General features: G+C 42.2%; 1 pseudogene; it reads right to left on the bottom strand.

Moving 5' to 3' along the window:
* Window positions 1-538: 538 nt before the first annotated feature.
* On the bottom strand, window positions 539-948 carry LOC102248820 (annotated as a pseudogene).
* Between the last annotated feature and the right edge of the window lie 19,886 nt (window positions 949-20,834).

The following is a 20,834-nucleotide window of genomic DNA, read 5'->3' as shown; positions in this document are numbered from 1 at the left end:
ATGGAGACATCAAGATAAAAGACAAGTACTGCTGGAGCTGGCTGAGGAGCAAGATGTGCTGGGAGAAGGGAACTTCATACGTCAACCATTCTGAGTGATTTTAAATACTCCATATTCTGAGAACTCCACCTTCGTGTCTCTAGCACAGACTTCTCATTTGAGCTCCAGATTCTTTTCCTTCTTTCTTTCTTTCTTTCTTTCTTTCTTTCTTTCTTTCTTTCTTTCTTTCTTTCTTTCTTTCTTTCTTTCCTTTCTTTCTTTCCTTTCTTTCTTTCCTTTCTTTCTTTCCTTTCTTTCTTTTTTTTTTTTTGCCTTGGCTCTGCTTTATTGACCTCTGAGCACTCTTTGGATGCAGTTAAAAAACAAATACCATGGGAACTGGAACTGGATCCAGGATGGTGCACCTGGCCCCAGAAGAATTCCCCTCCCCCCTCCCCCCAAGGTGGATTTATACACAACGCCAGAGGAAAAGACGAGGTGATCTGGTGATCAGGGGTAGCCAGTTGGCAGAGGAGCAGTCAGTGAAGCAGTGGGCAGGTCATGCCTCTTTCTCGTAGGTGCTCGTACACACTCCACTGCCATGGGTGAGCGTCAGGAGGAGTTTTCCATTAATGAGCTCCCGCACAAGTTTTATCTCTTGCCTGTCCCATTTTTGCACGTGGACAAGTTTGCCTCCAACCAGGGTCATGGTGAATTTGACTTTCCTGTCATCCTGTCATCTGCCGTTGTCTGGTCAAACTCCACCCCCAGCTTGAAGCTGATCTCTAAGTTCTTAAAGGTGCTTTGTGTTTTTATGGTGATCGTGTCCCCATTTATTTTGATGATTGTGGTAGGCTTGGCCATATTGGCCACCTGCCTGGTAGCAAAACCCACACTGATTGACCTCATGTAGTCATAGAAATTCTTGCTGTCCACTAGCTTCCAGGTGCCCGAGAAGGCGTCCACCATGGTGAGGTTGGCCACCCATCCCCCAATGTGGGGAAGTGGAGTGGGCAGCCAGTGGTGCCAGGCTAGCCTGCGTCAGTACGGATGCCTGGCCTCCCAGTCCCTGCCCCCAGCTGCGAGCTGTCAGGGCCGGCTTTCTTCCCTGGGCTCCAGTTTCTTAAATGCAACTGTCTGCTTGGTCTATGTACTTAATTATATCACCAAATAAAATCCTGGGGCTCTACCCTAAAAGATTTCTATTCCCCATTCCTCCTTATTTCATAAATTGCATCAGCAACTTCCTTCTCACGCAAGCCAGAAACTTAAGAGTCATCCTTGATTCACCCTTTTCGCTCACCAATGAAATAAAACCTATCAACAGTCATGCTCGTTTTGGAAACAAAATATATCTTAAATCTTCTTGGACACCTAGCCTAGGCAAACATCATCTCTCATCTTGACAATGACACCAGCCTTTTAACGTGCCTCTCCACCTCTCCTCTAACTACCCCTTCTCCCCATTCATACTGAACAGAGAGTAATCTTAAAACACGTGTGTCTTGTGTTGAATTGTGTCCCTTCCCCCATTAATATGTTAAAGTCTTAACCCCCAGCAACTCAGAATGTGCCCTTATGTGGAAATAGGGTAATTGCAGGTGTAATTAGTTAAGAGGATGTTATCCTGGAGGAGGGTGGGTGCCTATCCAATATGATTGGCGTCCTTATAGAAAGAATGTCACGTAGAGAGAAAGAGACACAGAAGGAAGATGATGTGAAGACACAGAAGGAACACTATAAGAAATGCTAAGATTGCCAGCAAACCTTCAGAAGCTAGGATGGAGGCATGGAACAGATTTTCCCTCACAGCTCTCAGAAGGAACCAACCCCATTGATATCTTGACCTGAAACTTCTAGCTTCCAGAACTGTGAGACAATAACTTTCTGTTTAAGCCACTCAGTCTGTGGTTCTTCGTTATGGCTGTCCTAGCAGACTAATCTAGTGTGGAATCATATCCCTCTATTACTTAAAGCCCCAGATGGCTTCTCGTTTTATTTAGATTCAAATTCAAAGTCCTCATCAAGAGTGACAAAACTCTTCATGATCTGCCCCCCACCCACTGCTCCAGTTTCATCTCCCAGCTCTTTCCTCATCATCTTCAGCCACACCGGCTACTTCTCTGTTCCTCAGTCACAACAACCTCTTTCCCTTTTCATGGTCTTTGCACATGTGGTGCCCTCTGCATGTACTTGCCTCCTCCTCCACTGTCTTTTCAGGCTACTACCTTACCCCTCAGGTCTTAACTTACATGTCATCCCTCCCACCTCTGCTATTACTCTCTGCCTTTGCCCCATTTTTTCTTTTATGACTACTTATCACAGTACGTACTTACTTTATACTCCTGTATACTTTAAAAAATCTAGACTATAAGGTCCAGGAGATCATGCCAGTATGGTTCATCAGTGCACTGCCAGTACCTGACATAGTGTCTGGCACAGACTAGGTACTCAGGCTGGCATGCATTGGGTGCTCAGTAATTATTTGTTCAGTGAATGAATAAAAGGAAGATGCTTAGAGAAACACCTCTCCCCTAAGCCTTTCTCTTTTGATCACACTTGGAAAAGGATGATTCTTTCATTGAAGCATTTGTTGGTTTGTCCCTACGTTGGAAATGATCACTTTTTGAGATCTCTTCATAGTCTCAAGATTATCTCTCTAGAATGAGAGGACCTGATCAAGAATTTTGGTGGAGGAATATGACAGGAAAAATGGGCAGTGGGTCAGGTCTCTGCCCATTAATTGCACTATAATGTTTATGAATTATCTCCCAGAAGATCATTGCCTGGGCAAGCCAAAGAGTACATTGTTATATAGAAATACTCCACGAGCTTAGATTTTGCCAAGTTGAAAAATAGGAAGTTGTGTGGGTGAGTGTGAAGAGACTGCTAGCTGTCCACCAAAATCTGTCTTGCTTTCTTCCTGGGGACACAATTAAATTACATTTCCCAGCGTCTCTTACAGCTGGGTGCCGTCATTGACTGCTCGCTTTATACTGGTACATGGCAGAAGTGAGGGATGCCATTTCCAGGCTCAGCCCAATGAAAATATCCCTTGTGCACTGTCTATGAGCTTCCCTCCCTGGTTTGTGGGCCTGTCAATGCCCAGCGAAACCCTAGAAACCACAGCTGAAAATGCAAAACCACCATCAGCTTGGGTCTCTGAAGAAGAAGAAGACTCTCTGTAGAGACTTGAACTGAGCAGGAGATCCTATTAAGCAGCTCACATGAAGCCACTAAAATTTTAGGGTCTCTCTGTAACTGCAGACTAGCCAACCCTAACAGTATCATGACACCTTCTTCAAGAAGCTGACACTCATGAGGGCTCAGGAAGTGAAGGAACTTTTAGAATTGACTCAAGCAGGAATGTCTTCTCTCTCATGAGGCAACTGAGCCACTCAGAAAGGGATTTGGAAAGAAACAATATAATAGCCCATTCTTCTAATGTTCCATGAGCTGAAGGAAATCAAGGAAAAGATGACATCTTAGAGTTGCCGATGGAGTTCTCTTGATGTTTGTCGCACATCTCTGCACACCATGGCACTCCAGATTAATCCTCTGTCCTTTCTGATCATGACCCATCTTAATAACATTGAAAAGACTTTGAAACAAATGGTGGGAAGACAAAATATGTGAGGTGAGCACTATGGACTTGGAAGGGAAAGAAAAGGGTAAACAAATTCTGACTGACATTCAGATGTTTGATCACCTTCTCATGGTTGTATCTGCAAGGAGGGTGGTGACTGTGTCTTATTGATCTCTCCCAGCCGAATGTTTGGTAGATCTTTTTTTAAAAATATATATTTTATTGATTTTTTACAGAGAGGAAGAGAGAGGGATAGAGAGTTAGAAACATCGATGAGAGAGAAACATCGATCAGCTGCCTCCTGCACACCTCCCACTGGGGATGTGCCCGCAACCAAGGTACATGCCCTTGACAGGAATCAAACCTGGGACCTTTCAGTCCGCAGGTCGACGCTCTATCCACTGAGCCAAACCGGTTACAGCTTGGTAGATCTTATGTGTTTAATGAATGAGAAATGAGTAAATACATTAGCTTGTTTGAACCTCATGAACCATATGAGGAGATAAGGCTTTATTGCAGACAGTCTTATTTGCCTACTGGGGTCAAAACCATTCCTGTTTCATTTTCCTTCTTCCGGAGATGGAAGAATACACTTTCTAGCCCCCACACAGTTAAGTGGGGTCATTCTCTGGTTCTGGCCAAAGGAATGTGAGTGAAAATGACACAGCAGGAAAGGCCTCTCCTGATTTTCTGTGCTGCTATAGCCAATCCTGAGGTCCTGTGCTGATGAGGTGGAGCCTCTGTTAGCCCTGCCAGACTGATTTGTGCTGGGCATGTAGAGTGAGTTAGGTTATTATATATGCTATACTCCAGCATAACCTGGCCTACATGGACTAACACATTTACCCAACAGCAACACCCCCCTCTTTAATTTATGTGCCCAGAAGCTCAGATTTTGCCAGTTTTTCTCTGGATGCCCATCAGCCACAGAGGCAGCTAGGCCCCTCAGGGGTGAAATGGGGGTGGTGTTAGCTGATTACAGTAATCTGAATCCCCTCAGCCAGTGATCAATCACCTCAGGGGGTATAAGCCAGGTCTGATCAATATAATGTCTAGGGAATTCTGCTGGGGATTGTTTTGGGCAGTTTTCTTTACTTATAGACCAGAAGACAAGAATGCTTCCATTTCATTATAGGGCCATTGTTTTAGGAGGATGTGAGGCTTGAAGCTGCTATAACCATCTTGTGGCCATAAGGGAAAGCTGGCCAACTGGAAAAAAGAGAAATCTATTTTAGGCTACTTAGCTATGTATTCTGTTTCTTGCACCTCAGAGCATCCAAACAGATTACCTCCATTTTATTGAAGAGGAAAATGAAGCTCAAAGAGTATAAATGATTTTCCAAAAGTTTCTTGGCTTGTAAATAGAAATCAGGCTTGTAATTCCAAGTCTCCTCTTTATATTGTTCAAGGAACAGTGAATAGATTTTTCTCTCATCTGCCCAACTAATTAATTAAGAATGGCTACCTAGAGAGTTATGTTGAGAAGATAACATCCAGCAAGAAAAGGGGTTTTGGTTGATTAATAATTTCAAGGGCAAAAGCTAGGGAAGCAGTGCCCCCTTTTTCCCCATCACTGAGTATGTCATGTTATTTCTGGGTTAATTTTACTGTGGGAAGAGTCATGTATTAGTTATCAATTGCTGAGTAACAAATTACCCCAAAATGTAATGGCTAAAATAAAACCCCAACATTTGCCATCTCACAGTTTCTGCAGGATATGAGAATATGGGTGTAGATTAGCTGAGTGCTTCTGTCTGAGAATCTCTCTGTGGTTGCAATCAAGCTGTCTGCTGGGACTGCAATCTAATCTGTAGTCTTGGCTGGGGAAGGGTAGCCAAGCTTACTCGTGGTGAATGGGAGGTTCTGTTCCTCATGAACCATAGGATTGAGGGCTTCAGTTTTTCATTGACTGTATCTCAGTGCTTGTCACCTGTGCCTTGTCATAGGGGAGCCAACCCCATGGTGCCTGGCTCTCCAGGTAATGAGTGAGCAAATGAGAGAGGGTATCTAGGAAAGAAGACAGACTTTTGTAATTCAATCTGGGAAGTGACATCCCATCACTTATGCAGTATTTCATTCATTCGAAGTGGATCAGTAAGTCCAGCCCACTCAAGGGAAGGGGATTGCACAAAGGAGTGACTATCAGCAGGCAGCCATCTTAGAGGCTGCCTACCTAGCGCAGTGACAAATAAAAATAATGAAATTACTTTCCTATTACCATTCCTGTAATTGCTGCAGTTAACTACTTTGCCTGAAAAGTTTTTTATTCCCCCCACCAAAGCTCTAGTCTTTCTCTGTGGGGTTCAAGCAATAGCATGAACCCACATAATAATGCCTATGTCCCCTTTCCAGATCAAGGGGTTAAGCATGTAATAATATTAATATTATTAATATTAATTGTTAATTATAATTAACAATTAATATTAGATAAGAGTCCCACAGTGCAGTGAATGCCATTGGCATTGGTTTTTCTCTTTTTACTCTTTTTCTTAAATTCTGGTCACATCACATGTGCTTGTTTTGAAATTGAACATGACTAGTGCACTCTCTCTGACTCTCTTGTCTCCTCCCAGGCAGGATATAACTCAGGGCTGCCTTTAAATCTGGTCTACCTCTTAGGATTTGCCTGTTGGTGAAGGGCCCAAGAAAGAAGAGAAGGGAAACCATTCTCTAGGGCAAGATCCGTTCTGCACAGTTTGGAAGCACCTTAGACAGCAGGCATGTATTCTCATGAGAGTGCTACTATTTCAGGGATTCGGAGGAAAAGAAAGAATGGAAATAGAATGGGTTAATGTTAATCAAAGTTGCTGAACAATCATGGAGCATTTACTAGTCTATCAGGGTGGATAAGACAAGAGGACAAAAACTGGACTTTTAATAAAGAGAGGCAGATTAAATTAATCATGGCAAGAAAATGAGCAAGAAATGCTTTGACATTGTTATTTAATAAGAAAAATGTGTAATTAACTGATAAAAATAGTTTCTGCAAGAAGCAGGCAGTTAAATAGTTTATAAAGCCAGCCAGGCCAAATCCTCAGCATCCCTGACTGTTAGCAATCAGAATGCTTTTTATATGGTGTCTTTCTTTGGAAACGCACAAACCATCTCACCACAGACATTACCTCATTTGCTTTCCAGCCTAATGAATGCTTTATGGCTGAGAAATGGTAGAGGAAGCAAGTGATACGGAGGAGATGAAGAAACTGAGGCACAGAGATGGGGTGGGGGGGTGAGGAGGAGAGACATTTTGCAGCATTCCCAGAAAATTACTGTGAGCAGTACTTGGTTATTCTCATTCCTAACCTCCTGCCCCTTAATTGTGTTTCGGGCATTAGCTAATGAATTTAAATGAAACAATTGCTGTCTCCTCCAAGGGCTGCATCAGGAACCTGGGCTGTGTATTATGGCCGATAGGATCATAGTCTTGCGAATGGGAGGTGGGGGTGGAAAGAGATCCTGGCATTTGCCATCTGGTAAGCCTGCCTTTAATCCTCAGTAAAGTAATGGAATGGAGATGAAGAAAAAAAATTCGTAAGAATCAAGAGCATAATGCCACCATGAGCAAGCAGCTGTCTGGATTTTTAAAGAGCAAATTCCATGAGACAAATTTAATTGCATTTTTAATAGAATTTTAAAAAAATCCTCCACAACATTAGTGAGTGAAGGAAATGAAATGGATCCATCCAGAAATCTCGCTTGAGAGATGAATTCAGCAGAGCTGGTTCTAAGCTCTGTCTGTCTCATGGATTGAAACCTGGCTGGAAGGCCACAGGAGCAGCCGGTGGGCGGCGGGGGACTGACTGGGAGACGGTGGGCAGTGGCATGCTTCTGGCAGGCTCTGAGGTGGGCTGGTATCTATAGAGCATCATTATTAATGACTTGCAGGAGGTGATGAGCAGACCATTAATTAAATGTGCACATGTGGCCAAGTGGGAAATTGGCGGCGAAACCCCAGAGAGGCAGGCACACAACACCCAGGTACTTGTTTTGCAGCCTCTGTGATATGGCCTGAGAGAAGTGGCTTGACTTTGTGTCCCCTCCTCTCTCCCTGCTGTCTTGGGCTTGAACCAGATTTTTGTCCGGTGCCACAGGGGCAGTGGCAGGGGAGGTGCCTCGGGAGCAGGCTCACAAATTCCCCACCAAACACCAGCGTGTGTACTCTGATGATCTGAAAAAGGAAACCTACAGAAATTAATATTGATATTAGCAGAGTAATGAAGCAGCTGCGAAGCTGGTTCATAAACGACTTGTCCCACTTCAAGGCATGTTTACATCGGCAAAGGGGAGAGCAAGCAGGAGATGCAGGGGTGGGGAGGTGTGCCCTCTGAGTCATCTTCAGGGGAGCCTTTTGTTCCATCTCATCCTTCCTAAGAGAAGCTGGGGTGGTTTGACTTCTGAATATACTCAGACATTTGAAATGAGGTGGCTTCCCCAAACCCTACAGAAAGCCATGCTTAAGAGTGAAGCTCAAGCATGACACAGCTTTTCTATTTAATCAACATTTAGTTCTCTCCTTAAGAAATCCTCCCTAGTAACTCCACTGGCTTGGCTGGTAGCTTAGTCACAAATGAGTCTTGCATTGCCCCCACTGGAATGTATATTTATTTGAAAGTGCCTCCGTTGCCAAGGTAGAAAGAATGGCTCTGAGAGCCATGCTCCCTACTTTGCAATAGCAAGTACTGTGTGTTCTGAGATGGTAGATTATCATTTGTATTTTATTTAATTTGAGAACTATTAGCCAAGCTCTTTGTAGACAGGAGAGATTTGCAACGGTAAAGGTTACCCTGATCAACCCTTTGCCATTCTGAAACTGCCCTGGGGCTGGTGAGGCAGCCGTGCAAGTGTTCAGAAAGAGGGATGAAAACACCACCCTGCCAATATGCCAACAGCGACCATTGACATGCACTGTCTAATATAATCCATAACACAATGCAATGGTGAGAAGTATTATTATAGTCCCTATTTAAAAAATAGATCAAGGTAGGAGGAAAGTTATCAGTGTGTGGAGTCAACCAAGAGCAAAGCATTGAGAAGGTAGAACTGCCCTGAGTCTCAAGCCCATTGTTCCAGCATCAGGACTATCATCTAACCTTGATCCACGGTTACTTTGGTGGGGGATTTGATGCCTAGAATAATGGATCTAGAGTCTGAGGCCAAGATAGTGACATGTTAGCCTTTAATTATCTGTTTAATATTTCTTTGGAGAAGTTGAATGATAAGCAGAGATGAAGGCCCTCTAGTGGCAGCACTTGCCTCTTTTTTTATTCTCAAACTATTCAGCTCTGGCCCCAGACTTGCATAATATACCCACAAAAGCAAAAGTTCTGAGTTGGCTTGGCCAACCCTCCTAAGAAGGCATTTCAGTGACCCTCTGTTGTTACTTTAGCATGCCCATATTTAAAAAATATGTTTTCTATTGATTTCAGAGAGAGGTAGGGAAAGGGAGAGAGAGATAGAAACATCAATGATGAGAATCATGGATTGGCTGCCTCCTGCACGCTCCCTACTGGGGATCAAGCCTGCAACCCCGGCATGTGCCCTGACTGGGAATCGAACCATGATCTCCCAGTTCATGGGTATCAGCCACTGAGCCATACCAGCTGGGCAAGCGTGCCCATTTTTGAGTATAATTTCTCACCTCTGGGGCCTTATTGAATCATTTGTCACAATGATACACAGCACGCTTCCTTAAAGGACTTCTGATAAATTTTCTCCATATCATTACATTTCCAGAGATTATTTTAGGTCCAAGTGTTATTTTAGAACCTTTTATAGATTGATGCCACAGTTGCTACCCTGCTGGCCCTGCCAGAGTCATGCACTAACCTCTGACTGGGATGGCAGGAAGTAGGCATTCTGGGATTGAACTGAGTGAACAAACAACTTCAGATCAGGACAGACTCTCTCAATGGTGACAAAGGCACTTTTGGCTGTAAAGCTGTAATTGGATGTTTTAGGTAACCGACCATGGGGAGACAATCAGCAATTTTTGTCCCAAGCTCCCCATTATAGACTGTATTTTGCTATGATATCCCCATTGCAAACCTTCTAAAATTTGACTTTGTGCTCTGACTTCATGGATGAATGTATTTCCTAACCTTTGAATCTAAGTTGTCCCTGCTTAGAACCAACAGGATATAGTGGAAGTGACACCATGTGACCTTCAAGATTAGGTCAGAGAAGGCCTGAAGCATCCCCAGGGCCTCTTCTGAAATTGCTGGAGGTTAACATCACTTAAGGGGGACTCTTAGAGTGCTACTTGCTCTTCCCCATCAGTTTCTCCCGTTCTTATTCTTTGGGCCCCATATGTAAGCCATTATTTTTCTACTCCCTCAGGCTTTTATTTTTGTATCCATCCACTCCCCCTGTTCATCCTCCTGAGTTTCTTTCTCCTGTTCACTCCCCTTCCCTCTGGGAAGTAGGGGATAAAGGAGAAGGGGGCTCAGGTGAGCAGGGTGATTATCCTGTGGAATGCTGTGCTGGAAGCTCTATACATGTGGTTATGCTTTATCTCCTGACAAGCCTATAGCTAAGTGAGATTATTTCCTCCCTTTTTTCTTCAGATGAGGAAACTGAGGCTCCGAGGAGTGGAATGCCTTGCTGAAGTTTACCCAGCAGGTAAGTGCTGGGGTTGGGTGTGTTCCTAGAAGTGTCTAATTCAAGAAACCATTTTCTTTCCATTGGTGGCATGACATAGGGGGGAAAAATTAACAATTCATGCTTCATAATCATGTTTCAATTATAGCCTAGCAAACTATAGGGTGTTCTTCTCCCACAATAAGAGATCATTTCAGAAACTCCTCTGTTGTCTTTATAAAGTCCAGAGAGCAAAATTCCCAGGTTTTGATATCGGTGTAAATCCGAACCTCATTTTATCTTGTGGTCAAGTTTCTGGTGATCTTAATGGGTAACTCTGCAGTTGTCGTTGTTGTTTTTAATTTCCATTTGAGAGGGCTGCATGTTACACTAACAATGTAGAAGCTTAAGGGAAAGAATATGGATCATAAGCTTAAAAATGTATTGTATCATAATGGCAGTACCCAGCCTATAGATGTCCAAAATATATTTTTTGAATAAATAAATGATTATGAATATTCTTACTTTTGTATTTTTTGGCATATCCAATGTTTTAGTTTCTGCAGAACATTGTTACTATACATCCCATGTCGTGTGTGTGTGTGTGTGTGTGTGTGTGTGTGTGTGTAGGGGACGGGTAGCTAGGGCAGTCTAGAATTATGTAAAAGTCCATACAACCTCATGTGGACAAATCACAGTTCTGTTCTGGACTTCATTTTGCCTCCTGGCAAAGTAAAAGTTACACTAACATGACCTCTAGGGCCACCTCCAGGTCTATATATGACCATTTTGATTCCTACATTGAGACCTAGATATATTTTCATTAAATATTGAACCTGGGAAACTGGTATCGAGAATGCTGAGTATAATCATGCAGTAGGAATTTTTTTAATCCAAACATTACTTACCAGTCTTAATCACAAATACAATGAAAGGATTTAAAAAATAAAAAGCAAACTGAGAAACTGCTAGACTATGAAACAAGTGCTTTTCCTCACTAGCTCTCACAAACTCATTCTAACATCTGGGGGATTTACAGGTGTTAAAAATGTCCCTGAAAAGAGTCTTTTTATTTCCTGGAGTGATGGAACTATATTGATAATTACAGGGGGAAATTAGTTTTTTTAATAAAACAATTAAAAGGGCTCAGGGTTTAAATGAAGGAGAATGCAATTTTCCTTTATTTTATCTACCATTAAATTGATGCTACAAGCTATTAGTAGGGTTTAGTTTAGTCAAGGCTGATTTTCAAATATAATCCATATTTATGTGGATAGTCAGAGAAAGCTCAGCACCACACACACACACACACACACACACACACACAGCTGTTAGGAGTTTATTTTTTTAAGAATCAGGAAATACAAATAGGGACAAGAAGTGGCAGAGTATGGAATTGGGAGAATGTGAGAATTTAAAGGATCAATTCCTGCTTCCTGTCAAGAGGCTATTTTAGATTTAGTGAGATTCTTATACAATATTTCCTTTTGTTGTTGTTGTATGTGTGTGACTGTAATTTGTGAGCATCAGCATATGACATCTGAACACATCTTAATGGATTTGAGCATAGTAGTCAGACATGTGCTGGAGCCACTCACATGGCTCTTGATTGCCCCCTGACTTCTCAACTCTGTGCACAGTGATGTCACATTGGGAGTTCGAAAGTGGCCATGGTGGAAATATTGACACCATGGAAGTCAGCACATGCTACAAATCTGGCTCCCCTCTTCCCTCCCCCAGTGCAGTTGTAATTTAACTGTAATCAGTGGTATGTTTTTATCAACACACCACTGATCATAGTTCAATAAAACCTCCAACAAAATTAATGAGAGATATCACATGTATTCTTGTTTGCAATGGTAATTAAACTTAAATGATTCATATACATTTATAGATACAATCAGCTGCCATTTACTGAGCACCCACCATGTGTCAGACCCTCTGCCTTTTATAGATTGTCCCTCGTCCTCATAATGACCCTGTAAGGCAGGTGTTACAGTCCCTATTTGACTGGCAAAGAAACTGAGACTCAAACAATTGCATATGGTCACACAGCTAGCTAATTGCTCAATCAGGATTGGAACCCACCTACAATGAGTGAGCACAGTGAGTGAGATCAGCTCATGAGTCCTCAGGAAGGCAAAAGGACTCTGAAGTCTCTTGTGAGACTCCAGGATCCCAAAGTTCAGAGGCTGAGCTGCCAAATGCCTCCTTCCTGTAGCAGGCCTGCCCAGGGCTCAGGAGTGATGGGTAAGATGTTCTGAGAGGCCCAGCTTCCCAGTGGGAGTGAGCCCTCTTGAGTCTGCGTAGAGCTGAAAGATGGTTCCAGGATAGCCTCGCTCCAGTGAGGGATTCCCTTTCTTTGAGTCGTTGTCACCAAGATTTTCCTGCAGATTTTTCTTATCCATGAACATTCCTCAATCTCTCTCTCTCTCTCTTTCTCCTTATTTGTCATCTGTGCAGCCCAAGTCTTAATTTACCTCTTTAGTCCCTGTCTTTCCACCCTATTACCTATTTTCATCTTTGCTCCTCTTCCCATTTTCTGAACCATTCCAGGATTCCCCAGGGTTATAGGGCAAAGAAAATTTTATTATTCTAAAAATTGGCATCAGAGTTTCTTTGAAGGGATGAGTCTTTTGTTAAAAAGATGCCTTGATGGAGCTTGGGATGAGGTGTCTGGACTAGACCACAGGCTCCAAGGGAGAAGAAGGAAAGCTTCTGTGTGTGATAAATGGACGAGTTGGGAGGTGGGTGAGTAGAATGGAGGAATGAGGTGAAGAAGAGCAGAGGTGGGAGGAGGGGAGAGCATAAGCCTGCCTGGGACATTTCAGTGATGTTTGTAAACCTGCACATGAGTTGGGTAAAGGATTTTTGCATTTTTATTATGAAAAATGAAGAAGACATTGGATTTCATGCCAGGGCTGATGTGTGTGGGACAGAGGCAGCTGGTTAAGAAGTTGGAGCCAATGACCTTGAAGAGAGGCCCTTGGAATGAGCAAAAATCTGAAGAAGAGCTTTAGGTTTCTAAAGGTCACGGAGTGGGTGAGGTGGATTCCGGACAATTTTCTTCACACCCACAAAGATCTGCTGAACCTTTGGCTGGCGTCTGGGTTACTCCAGCTTCCAGGAACACATGGCTTCTCCACACTAACCCAGATTGCTCTGGTCTTGACTGAATTCAAACATTCTCTCCCCACTTCTCCCCATTTTGTCCTTGGGCCACATGCAGGCTTAGGATAGCCAGCTGGTAGCATGAGGGTGCTGAGTTCTTGGGGGATTAGGAAAGGTAGAGCACAAAGAAGTGGAACAGAGGCCAGATCCACAGAAAGAAGGCAATTATTAAAGAAAAAAAGAAGTTTCATTTCATACACCTCCGTGGGCCAAATGAAATAAAGCAAAACAAATGCCCAAACTGACACAAAAATAGATACTTCAAACCTCATCCCCCCTCCAAAAAAATTATCACTGTAACAAGGAAACTCCACTTTCTGATGGTGGTAAGGAGAGGTAGAAATAGGCAAGAACTTCAAAGTCCTGGTGACCTGATTGTAAAGGTACAACTGGTAATCTAAGATGGAGTATTGGGCCAAGACAGCTGAAGGTGGCCATGGGGATACTTTAAGGCTTGCTCAGGTATTCTCATGTACATGCCAGAGAGAACTGATGTCTTAATTAGGTCCTTGAGTGTGAGGTTGAAACTGGAAGGCTTTTAAAATGGACCTTTGTCAGTGCTGTAGAGAGATGGTAAAAGGGTGAAAGCTCAAGTCCTGGTTTATGGATTCTGAGCTAGATAGCTGATTCTAAACACTGAGTGCCGGGGATGTAAGTCAAACACCTCAAATTCTACAACCATCCAATTGTGGATAGAAGAACAATTGTCCCATTTTTTTTATGACTTGCCGAAGTCACTGAGGGTGATTTCCTAAATGCCAGAAAATTGTTACCAACTGTCAGACTGTGGGTGCCATAGCCCTTAGTCAGAAAAATGACCCCAAATAGTAGAAAAACATTCCAACCTCTACCAAAAAAAAAGAGAAAGACTTTCAACTCAATTACTTAGACTTTAAAAACACACCATTTCTCATTTTGCTTTAGTATAGCAACAGAAATTCTAGCGAAGGTCATTCCCAACTGCACAATTGTATAAACTTGCCTTCTGAATGGACAGATTGGAATTTAGGTGGCTGAACCATGAGATGGTGTTTATAATCGAATCCAAGAGAGTGCTGTTCATTGGTTATGTTCCAGTCGACACCACCCTGCCTGGCATCTCTGTTTGCCAGGTGTATATAGCAATCTAAATAAATGAAAACATTTCCCATGTCTCTACCAGCAAAAGCCAGAAAGAATATTTACACGGCCTAAGAATAAATTCCAGAGAGATTCAAAGAGATTTATTGGGCCGCCATTTACTAGCTGTGAAGTTGGGGTTGGGATAGTCTCTGCCTCATAGAGTTGGTTGGGATCAAACTATGACCAGGCTCATACAACTTTAGCCGAGTCTGGCACACAGAGCACACTCAGATAATGGTAGAACTTTTATTAATAAGTGATGAGAAGTTCCCATAGTGTGGGGAATTTCAAAATGAATAGAAGTTTTTCCTTTAAGAATCAAACAAAGGAGGGAGTAGAAAAAGACAGGTCAGCAGATAACTGTGACATATAGCACAGAGTAAATACAATATATAATAAATAATTGGAGTCTGCATTGGGTACTTTTTCAGAAGAAGCCTCAGTGCTCCAGAATGGAAATCATTAAGGATGAAAAGAACATCTACTTGCATTAAGCCTGTGAATGTGAAAGACCAGGTCCTAGCAAGGCCAGTATTGTTGTTCTGCTGTCCTAATGATGGATGGGATTTGTGAGCAATTGAATTGAACCTCTGCCATTACTATCGATTGTTGGGTAGACTTCTTGATCAGAGCCAGTGGGCCACAGTCTGGGTCGGTGGTCACACTGACATAAGGTTTATGACCTTTCGTAGGCTTCCCATGTGCCTCATCACATGCCCATCTGCCTGAGACCTAAGACCAACCTGGCAGTAGGGACTTGGGAAATGAGGATTGAATTAAGTGACTGCAGATCTAAGCCAGCTGTGGCTGGAGCCTCTTCCTTTTTTTAAAGAGGGATTTTTTTTTTTTAAATTTCCAAAGCTTTGGAAGCAGTTTAGTTAAGGCATAGAGATGCAAATGAGATGCTTGGAGGTTTAAATAGTAGATCTGATTGTCTTGCTCTTTGACCCTAAGCCAGTTACTTACCCATTCTGAACCTCAGTTCCCTCATCCACAAAACAGGAAGAATGATCCTGATCTCATTCTATTTTTAAGGTTTTGTCTTTAATAACAACTTTATTGAGATATACTTTACATACCATAAAGTTCACTTTTTAAAAGTGATTTCTGTGTTTTTAGTATATTCACAGTGTGTAACCATCAGCAAGCACTCTCTAATTCTAGAACATTTTCATCACATCCAAAAGAAACTCATACCATTTGTAGTCACTCCCATTCCCCAGGAAACCACTAATCTACTTTCTGTCTCTATGGATTTGTCTGTTCTAGACATTTCATATACATGAAATCATACAATGTGTGGTCTTTTGTGACTGCCTTCTTTCACTTAGCACAATGTTCCCAAGATTCACCCATTTTTTTAGCGCCTGTCAGTACTTCATTCCTTTTTATTGCTAAATAATCTTTCATTGTATGAATATGGCATATTTTGTTTATCTAGTCATCTGATATGGGATAGAAATTTGAATTGTTTCTTCTTTTTTGGCAATTATGAATAATGCTATGAACATTTGTGTACAAGGCTGTGTATGGACATATGTTTTCATTTCTCTTGGGTATATGTCTAAGAATGGAATTGCTTGATCTTTTGGGACCTCTATGCTTAACTTTTTGAGGACCAGCCTAATTGTTTTCCAAAACAGTTGTACCAATAAATGAAAGTTCCAATTTCTTCACATACTTGTTATTGCCTGTCTTTTGATTTTAGCAATCTTAGTGGGTGTGAAGTGGTATCTCAACGTAATTTTGATTTTCATTTCCCTAATGACTAATAGTGTTGAACATCTTTTCATGTGCTTATTCACCATCTGTATGTTTTCTTTGCAGAAATGTCTATTAAAATGTTTTGCTGATTTTTAAATTGGTTTGTCTTTTTATTGTTGAGTTTTAAGAGTTCTTTATATATTCTGGATACAAATTTCTTAACATATATATAATTTGCAAATATTTTTTTTTCATTCTGTGGGTTGTCTTCACTTTCTTGATGGTATCCTTTGAGGCACAAACACTTTTAATTTTGGTGAAGTTGAATTTGTCAATTTTTTTTCTTTTGTAGTTTATACTTTTGGTGTAATATCTAAGAAACTATTGCTTAACCCTAGAACATCAAGATTTACTCTTACGTTTCCTCCAATAGTTTTATAGTTTAGCTCTTACATTTAGGAGTTTAATCCATATTGAATTTTTGTATATGGTGTAAAGTAAGGGTCCACCTTTTTCATTTGTACATAAATATACGGATATCCAGTTGTCCTGACATTACTTGCTAAAAAGACTATTCTTTTCCTCTTTAATGATCTTGAAACCCTTTATTGGTCTTGAAGACTAAATTATATAATCTATGTAGAGTTCCTGGTATACATAAGTTTCAATACATGATAGCCATTATTATTGTTATCATTAGGCTACTGTGTAAATTCCCAAGCAAAATATAATAGGTTATACTTCCTCATTACTAGAGATTCCAGCAAGAAGTAAAAAAGAGCAAGTGGCTGCAATTAGCTTGAAATCTTCTATGTAAGATTTGCAAATAATAGTAATGATAATTGCAGTAGCTAAAAATTATTAGTATTTCCTATGCACCTGACACTTCAATAAACTCAATAAGTTCTCACAACAACATTATAAGATAGGTTCTATTTAATCGCTTTTATTTGGATGAGGAAATGTGGACTTAGAGTGTTCAAGGTTCACAAAATAATAATAACTTGTTCAAGGCCACACAAGTAGCAGGCCACAAAGTGGATATTTGGATTCAGACAATCCATGATTATGAGGGGATTCATTCTCAGAAGATTGGAGTGAGAGGCTTGTCAGAATGAGAGAAACAGAATAGCGTGTGCATTGACTAACATGGTGAGAAGGTGGTTAAGAGAGCTGGACTCTGTGGGTTCGAATCTCAGCTCAGCCATTTACAAGCTGCATGACATTGGGCAGCTCAGATTCTTCAACATAAAATGTGGATAATAATTGGGCTTTTTATCTCACGAACTTGTTGTGAGAAGTAAATGTGGTTACTTTGTGTAAAATACTTAGAACAACTGCTGGTACATAGGAAATGCTCAAAAATGGTCAGTTGTGATGCTGATGGAGAGCTTTATATCTGATCCCATGCTTCTTTTCCAGAATGATTCTTACTATTAGGGCCAGCTTCATGGGTGTGCAACCTGTGCATGCTCAGAAGGGTCCCAGACTTGGCTTATTGCTCTGTTGTCACCACCTTAAGATTCTTAAATTATTTTTTTAACATGGTGTATTTCTGTTTTGCCCTGGGCCCCACAAATTATGTATCCAGTCTGGGCAGGGCATAGGCTGGCTAAAAGTGTTGAAAGTGTTCGATCCCTCCCAGTGATGCCTGACCCAGCCCATGCAGGGCCGTCTACACACACACACACACACACACACACACACACACACACACACGCACACACACACACACAACTTCTTGGCTGCTGCTATGAGCTGCAGTGGATCTCAATGTTGAAGATAGTGCTGTTCACTTTAATTACTATGTCAGCAAGGCCAACGCACACCCACTTGACATTCCTGATTTATTACCTAAAAGTGAATGCAATGCATAGTGGGCCCCAATCCTGCCTCTATTATTGGACTGAAAACCTCCATTGACTTCAGCTGGCAGCCTTCGCCACTAATTGAGGACAGAGTTTGGCCCCACGGGTTTTATATAGAACATTTTTCTTTATTTCTTGTTTTCATGGGTGTGTGTTGTGGGCTGGGGATTATTTTTATGTTTTTCCACTTCCTGATTAGTTTTAGGAGTTGTTTATTTGGAGACTGCTTTAATAAATTTGCACAGCAGGGTGAGTTAGTAACAGGGTTGGTGTGTTTAACCAGGAACCACCTTCTTTTCAGTTTGTTTTTTGGTGTTTAATTCCAGGGCACAGTCTTTCCCATTTCACCAAATCCCTGATAAGATCACCTACCTTTGCTCCAGAGATACCAGGGTGGGTTAGCTTGAGGGCAGAGCTCTGCTCCCACGCAGACTTCCATCACGTTGCCACTGCTCCTTTAAAACGTCCTTGAATTGCCCTGACTGGTTTGGCTCAATGGATAGAGCGTCAGCCTGTGGACTAAAGGGTCCCAGGTTCGATTCAGGTCAAGGGCATGTACCTTGGTTGCGGGCACATTCCCAGTAGGGGGTGTGCAGGAGGCAGCTGATCGATGTTTTTCTCTCATCGATGTTTCTAACTCTCTATCCCTTTCCCTTCCTCTATGTAAAAAATCAATAAAATATATATATATATTTTTAAAAAGTCCTTGAATTTAAAGGTTATTTTCCTGTCTGTTTCCTCCTCTAGATTATGGAGATCAGAGGGCAGGAACTTGGCCATGGGTGTAATTTCAATGCCTAGTGCAAAAACCTTTATTTGAGAATATTTATTGAGCATCTATTATGTGCCAGATGCAGTATATGTGACAAGACAAATGAGGTCCCTGCTCAAGAGGAGTTTTTCATTCTATGGTTGAAACAAGGAACAAGTAAGCCAAGGATAGTAGCTATAATTGTAGAGTAAGATTGTTATTAAAACTAAAATCAGGGGATATGACAGAATGACTCTGTGTGTGTGTGTGTGTGTGTGTGTGTGTGTGTCCGGGAAGAGCTCCCGAAGACTTGACTTCTGATTGAGACCTGAAGGCCAGAAGTAGCCAGCCATCTGCGAATCATCATTGCAGGCCGAGGGAGTCACCAATACAGAGGCCCCAAAGCTTTGAGGGGTGGGGGGAAGGGGAGCAGAGTGAACATGAGGACAGTGGTAAATGATGAGCCTGGCCGGGGAGGCATGTGGCAGACAGTGTTGCCCTGCTTAGGAATTAGACTTATTCTAAGGGCAATAGGGACCTTAGGGGGAGACTCACTGTAATTACATTTTCAAAGAGCACTCTGGCCAATCTGTGCAAAAGGAGCTGTGGGGAGAAGAGGGCAAGTTTGGAAGGGGGAGACCAGTTGGGAGGTTTTGTGCTAATTTGTTAAACTAACTAGGTTACTTCCAGCAAGAAGTTGATATTGTTCATGCCGAGGCTGGTAGAGGAGAGTGAAGGAACAGGTGAGGATTCAACGACCTCTCACTCTGAGAGCCAACAACAAGGTCACGTTCCTCTTGATTGAGCCCTGGCATCTGCTTTTACAATGGACCTCAGAGCACCCCCCCTTCTGCTCCCCAGTATATGTCCCTTTGATGCTGGTGAGACTGAATTCTGGGGGAGTGAAGAGCCTGGCTGGGATTGGAGAGGAGGAGTCAAACACATAGAGATGACTTTGTTCTGAGGGAAATGAGAGAAGAGGGCATTTTCAAGCCCAAGGACAGTACGGCGAAGAGCTAGGGGGATGCTGGTGTGAAGCTTGTTGAATAGAGGGTGCATTGCGGCAGCATCAGCAATGTAGAGTGGGATGGCGAGTGCCCACATTGCAACTTGTTTAAAGAGGCTATTGTAAATGTCCCCGAACCAGTTAATTACTAGTTTTTGTTATGTCAGGAACTCCTCAAGTAAAAGCAGAAAGAAGCCATTCATGGGTATGTTCCAGTTCTGTAGTTTAATGGGACAAGTGAAAAAATTTTAAAAACCGATAAAATGATTTAGTTCCTGGCAGGATTGAAACTCCTCGCAAGAAACGCTGAAATTACAGATTGTGCCCCACCTCCTCTTACAGAAGCCATTGAAATGTCTCAGACTTAATTGGACCAATGGTCCATTGCTGTTCTGCACAAAACTCTATGCATAGAGATTGGGGTGCCCATAGAGAATTGGCAAGGCTGAGGAAACGGCCTGTCAATATGAACCCAGGCGAACACGATGACCCAGAAGGGCTTTGTGAAGCGCACGCCCAAGGTGGAAAGGAAGAGGTTTGTAAGCAACGAGTCCACACAGCTGGGATGACTCCTGTGAGCAGGTTCCATCTGTCCCAGGATCCAATTCCCCTGTTCAACTGAAGATGATTTTGGAAAGGTTGGGAAGTGCAGATAACAGGGCATAGAGAGAGGGAGGAGAATTTTTTTAAAAGATGCATTACCTAAACTTATCAGGCAATGAGTGTAATTGTATAAACTGAACACACTTGAGAGAAGACACACTGATTCTGAATGTCTAAGGCATGCTAGGCTAGAAGACATTCATGTCTCAAGTTTTAGTTCTTGCTCACCTGTGTTGGTTAACTCAAGTCTCTGAGGATGCGCCTAAACCGCAGTGTGGATGTCTGGGGTGTGGCTCAAGAGAACATGGGGCACATGTAATTCACCTCTGGGTTTTCCTCACTGCCAGCAGTGGAGTCCAACAGACCTACATTCTGATCCTGGGTCTGGCACTTATAGGTGTGTGCTGTTGGACCATTTACATTACTTTTGGGTCTATCAAATAGAGATAATGCAGACCCAATCTAGGA

This window comes from Myotis brandtii, unplaced genomic scaffold (assembly GCF_000412655.1).
Source record: "Myotis brandtii unplaced genomic scaffold, ASM41265v1 scaffold90, whole genome shotgun sequence".
NCBI classification, from domain to species: domain Eukaryota; kingdom Metazoa; phylum Chordata; class Mammalia; order Chiroptera; family Vespertilionidae; genus Myotis; species Myotis brandtii.
The sequence above is the reverse complement of the archived record's forward strand: the minus strand, read 5'-3'. Positions and strand labels throughout refer to the sequence as shown.